The sequence below is a fragment of the Lygodium microphyllum genome, chromosome 5, assembly GCF_053477565.2.
Source record: "Lygodium microphyllum isolate KBCC chromosome 5, Lygodium_microphyllum_v1.1.10, whole genome shotgun sequence".
Lineage (NCBI taxonomy): Eukaryota > Viridiplantae > Streptophyta > Polypodiopsida > Schizaeales > Lygodiaceae > Lygodium > Lygodium microphyllum.
The window spans coordinates 101,539,054-101,544,981 of record NC_141139.1 but is presented as its reverse complement, the minus strand read 5'-3'; the positions used below and the strand labels follow the sequence as shown (position 1 = coordinate 101,544,981).

The following is a 5,928-nucleotide window of genomic DNA, read 5'->3' as shown; positions in this document are numbered from 1 at the left end:
TGGCGCGTGAGAGCAGCCAATAATACTTCTAGTGATATGTATGCTGCTTGTCCGAGCATCAGAATTTCTATTGGTAATGTTGAAGAGGATTATCATTGCTTTGTTCAGGATTCTTGCTCTTATCCGATTTGCCATCTTTCCAAAAGATTAGCTGTCATGCCAAGGCCTCCTGATAGGCAGCACAATCCTTTCTCTCATGCTGCAAACTATGACACCACATACATCTTTTTTCAGGCTTAGGGGATGCTGCCCATCCCCTTTCCTCTTTTCCTTTTTTGTCCAATTTTGCAACCTTCAATTGAAGATCCCGCATGCCTTTGACCAATTCATCTAAGACATCTTCCCTAACAGAGGGAACAATAGCACGTACAACCATAGGGTTAGCCACAAAAGTAGGTGGCTTACTAGATACTTCAACTATTTTGCTGGTGACAGTGGGCAAGCTAGAGACATGCAATCTTTCTCTTCTTCTATGCTTCTTCACAAGTGTAGTAATGGCTTCCTTGACATGTCTCCACTCTGGTTTCAAACGTGTCTCTCTAGTCTGATCCTCCAACAAATTATCAAGCTTCTCTTAAAGTTAAGGATCAGCTGTCTATATAAACAATTCAATTTTCTGACTTGTAAGAGCTTATTGTTCTGCAAGATCCAACTGCTCAAATCGACTTTCAAATTCTCTTAACAATTCCATAGCCACAAGACCCTTATTGGGTTGTATAACCCACTCTTGAAAAGTCTTGCGTGTAATTAAACTAGTGTCCTCAATGTAAAATTCTTCCCTAAGTGTCTTCTTAAAGGCTACCAAGTCTGCATCCTGTAAGTATAATTCAGTAATCCATGCTTTCAGTTCATGAACAGTAACACCTACAAAATACGGGCTCCATGTAGATTGAGCCACTCCAAAGAATTCCATCGTTTGAGCATAGGTATATACATATGCAAATACATTCCTGCCATTGAATAACTTTAACTCATGCTCAACTGCTTGCAAAGCATTCATCACAACACTTTCTATTTGAGCTGAAGTGCTAGCTTGCATCACCTGTTGTTGTTGTTGTTGTACCTGCATAAGCATATTCATATTTTACACCAACTGTTGCAAAACATCACTAGAGAATGTATTCAAAGATTCTTCCATCTTGTCTTTCCTTCTTCTAATGACCTTTCACGTCGGGTTCACCAATGTCAGAGGGGTTTTTATTGAAATCTCAAAGCCACCATGGTTCAAAAGTAGAAGGAACTAGAGATGTGAGATGCAAGAGAAGATAGAGAATATCCAAGTGGTAAACACTATAAGGACAAATCAAAATGGATTGAATCAATATGTATTGAAAGAACCTGGAATCTTTGCACTACTCAAAAGCAATCTCCAGGCATTAGATCTCTTGGAGCTTCTTCGCAGAACAAAACGTGCATAAAAATTACAGCTCATTCTCTGCTGCTCGGAACCCAAATCTGATGGCTTCGTTGGCTCCGAAAGGGGGGTAAAACTTCAGAACACCCGCTCACGGATCTCCCAGATTACTCCTTCTTTCAGTTTAATCTGCAGTTTTCAGCAATCGCGACTTGCGCGATTTCATCAATCTGTCCCTCTTGTGAAAATCCCCTAATTGGCTGAAAAAGTAACTAGCTTTTCTCATGACATCCTAATCTAGAAGCTTTTTTCTAAATTTTTCAGATTTCTACAATAAATAATATCAAAAATAGGCTAAAATTATCCAAAAATCTTGTATTTTTGGATAATCCATGCAACTGACACTAGTACTAATGGCTCAGATCACATTGACTCTCTAGATCAATAAAGAAGTCAGATGATGATGCATTCCATACTTTTTCACACCGTATCCTCATAACATCACAACAGCATTGTGATGAAGACTTGGGAAGAGCTTGTTGATGATTATGATATCAATGATGAAGTCTACACAAAGATTTTAGGCATTTGCAATGATTGGGTATCAAAGAAGCTCACACATGGAGCTGATGTAGAGTACTTACCAAATGGAGCAAAAGATATTGTGAACTTTCTGATTGGAGAAAAGTAAAATCCTCTTCAATCCTCCACTACTTCCCCTTGGCGTGTATATGTTGTCATATGCAATCTAGAAACCTTTGATCTTATACATAATGTTTACAGAGATCCAATTACCATTGGGGATGTTGTTCTACATGTAGCACATGGGGTTGAGGGAATGAAATGGGACTCTATAAAGTTTGGAAAGGTTGTATCCACTCTACTAAAAATGACATATGAGCCTAAACAATTCATGTTGTTATCATTTCTTGATCGAAAGCAAATGGCAGCTTTGGAAAATGCTCTTGAAAGCATTTCTTACAAGTATCACATGCCAGTTGGTAGTGTTGACTTCCTACCAATGGATAAAACATTTTCTTTTGAATCTATAGATTCTTTTGTGGTTTTGACATTAGTGACCATGGAGAGAAGCTTCATCAATTTTGAGCGATATATAAACAATGTCAACAAGCCTTCCATTTTGGACTTTGAAGGCTTGGACAAGGAGTGCAATGATGAAGATCGTGAAGAAGAACAAAGGATTACAAAGGCCATTTTGAGAAAGAAAATGAAAGTTATGTAAACTACAATCAAAGTATTCAATGATGCTCATGAGGTTGTATTTGATGTATATGCAAGTGCACTTGCATCTAAGGTGGCATTGGTAAATCATATGAAGACTAGTGCAATGGTTTGTAACACTCAAGAGCAAAGAGAGGTTGAAGCACAATTGTGGAGGGTCCATAAGAGTGCCAAAAAAATTTCAAACTCCCAAGAAGTTCCTCCTACCGAAGTTCAAGTTCTTCAAGTACCACCGGAGGGCATAGAAGAATCAAGCCAAGATATAGCAAGTCTAATTATAAAAGAGAAATTAGAGGCTACTTCAAGTGTTTAAACTCTGTTCCTTCTCCTTTCATCAAGGAAGACACATTGATGTAATTTTGATTTTTTTCTTGAGAAGTTACTTCCATTAGCATTTGCAATATTTACTTTCTTTGGTGATATTACTTAAAGAAAGTATGTTTTTAGTTTTTTAATTTTTTACAAAAGATACCAAGCATGTTTGGTTTAAAAAATCTATTTAAGTAAATATTTTGCTAAAATAGTATTAAAGAGCTCATTAAAATTTATTATCCTTTGTAAGGATAACTGTTTAATTGTAATCTAGCTAGTGTGTAAGAATACTTATCATAATGAAAAGTTTGAGCTAGTTATGCAAAATTTACTTAAGTCTATCTTAGATCTTATTTCAATTCAACTCTTATATGTGTTGTGTAATGATCTTATCATGTTAGTTTTGGTTAGATTTGTCCACATGGTCAAATCTCTTATCTCTTATAGCCTCTTTTACTACATCATTAGTGTATGTCTATGCATGTACCTTAGGATAAGAGAGCCAACAATATATTGCACACCCCAAAAAGGATTCATTGCACCTCTAAAGGGAGTTTTACCTAAGTAGCAAATATTGCAACCAAGATTTCACTCCAATGTGCCTTTTGAGATGAGTATATGGAATATTAAGGTAAAATCCTTGTTACAATTCATGAGTTTAAATATCTATGGGATATAACTAGTTCAAAAATAGAATGGTTAGTCCTTAAAAAGAAACTTTGAAAAATTATTCAAATAGAGTATAAATTATCCCAATTAAATTATCATGTGTTACTTATATGTGACATAGTTTTTGTCACATGGTCAAAAGTATCATGTTTAAATTTTCTTTTAATAATTAGGACTAATAAACACCTTCTTTGTACATGCCATTTTGAAGGCCTTTTTAGAAACTGAGTATGCTTAATATTATAATGATAAGATAATGTTTGCGACTAATCACAAGAATCTATTGTTAGTATCTCAAGTATACTTATAATTAGCTATAAAAAGTAGGTGGATTTCTCCACATGGTCAAATGTCTCTTTTCTTAAGACATCATTTATTAAGTAGTACCTATGTATGTATTTGTCAATGTGAAGTTAAATTACTTTAGTGTTCTATGCCAGTTTATAGCTCAAACATTAAGTAGAATGATGAGGAAGTAAATGAATCTAATGTGCTTCTTTTTCTTCTTTGTAACTTCAACTAAGACATCTATGGTTGGATATCTAACAGATTCAAGAACAGTAGAGCATGATAATGTGATTGATGTGTCCTTGATAAGAAATGTAACACAATTATGTGTAATACTTGATCTCAACGGTCTTCTTTTACAACAATGCTTTGCTAAGTCTAAAAGGTTTCAAAGCTTTCAAATGGGAAAGCAATGGCTTGTTCTTCGACCAGGATGTATGGAGTTTCTTGAAGTCTTATTTGCAAGATTCCAAGTGGGAGTTTGGTCAACAAGTTTACATAACAATGTCATGGTAGTTATTAAGTGGTTGGAGATCCATGCAAAAAGAATGTATCATTTCTTCATGATTTGGGGCCAAGAACAATATCATAGACATCGACTCAATACCATATATAGGCCAAATAAGATGGGAGTAGAAGCAATGTTCAAGCCTCTGAAGTATGTATGGGATCAACATGGAGATGTTTGTCAACATACCAAGACTATTCTCATAGATGACAATCCTTACAAAGGATGTCCAAATCCTGTTGAGAATTGCATTTATCCAAAAACATTTGATATTGATTGTGAAGACTCTATCTTGATCAAAGAACTTCTGCCATACTTGACTCGCTTAAGAAAATACCATGATGCACGTGAAGTCATCAAGTTTGATCAATATGGACAGGATCTAGTTCAATATGGACATGAATTGTATGCTCAATTCAAGGTTTTCATTGATGAATGGACTAGAGCAGAGAATGATGGTATTTCATCTTCATCACTAGCCCCGCATGATATTATGATTGATAAAGATGGTATATATGTTCAACCTTCAATTACTTATTGCTTCAAGAGACCATCTATTATACAAACACCGTCAACAAATGCCTCACGTCATCTATGTCTTACATTGAACAACTCACAATTATCCATGTTGAAGCACACTCCTTTAGTATCTACTTTGAAAGATATGGAAGCAATGCAACTTGCTCATGAGTTAGGAAATCACAAGCATTTCATAAATGGTAGTGTAGCTAAACGTTTTATACAAAATCTACAAAAGTTGGATTTTTGCAATATACATGATGTACTAAGGTGATGAATCTATAAGGACTAATTTTGATTTTCATAATAAATATATCCCTTACATTAAAGGTTTTTGCATGGCTATGAAATATATTCTTGTTAGAAATTTAAAGTGTTTTATGTAGTTACCTTGGTGTTTCTAAACACCACCAATATCAATGAAAGAATCTACTTAATGTTTTTTATTATTTCAATAGCATTAGTTAATTGTGTTGAAATTTCTTATAAAGTGGTTTAAATCCTATTTTGTACTTTATGACCGTCTATTATACAAACATACTCAACAAATGTTGGAAGAGAGGGAGAGAGATAGAGTGGAGCAGAAGATGTGCCTCAGCTCATTGTTGTCCTTATTCCATTATTCTTCCATCATACTAACTGAAAGAGACTTACACACATGGGTATGACTAACCAAGACTAACTATTGTTAAGTCACTAACTACACCGACTTATTGAATGCCACACACGTGTACAGCTGTATCCAACTAATGTCGGTCACACACATAAAGATAGACTGAGTGAAGAGTAATGAGAGCTTGATATTCTAACGCTCCCCCTCAAGCTCAAACCATTTGATAAACTCCAAGTAGCTGTCTAAAGTATATTGACTTTTCTTTACCAAGAGACTTGGTAAATATATCTGCTACGTGGTCTTCAATATTCACATGAATCAAGTTAGTCTGCCCTGTAAGAACCATTTCTATGATGAAATGGTAGTGAACCTCAATATGTTTGGACCTAGCATGGTAGACATGATTGCTAGCCAAAATAACAC

The 5,928-nt window shown here is 35.1% G+C and overlaps 1 pseudogene; it reads left to right on the top strand.

Moving 5' to 3' along the window:
* The first annotated feature begins 2,192 nt into the window (after positions 1-2,192).
* LOC148036209 (uncharacterized) lies at positions 2,193-2,909 on the top strand (annotated as a pseudogene).
* The last annotated feature ends 3,019 nt before the right edge of the window (positions 2,910-5,928 follow it).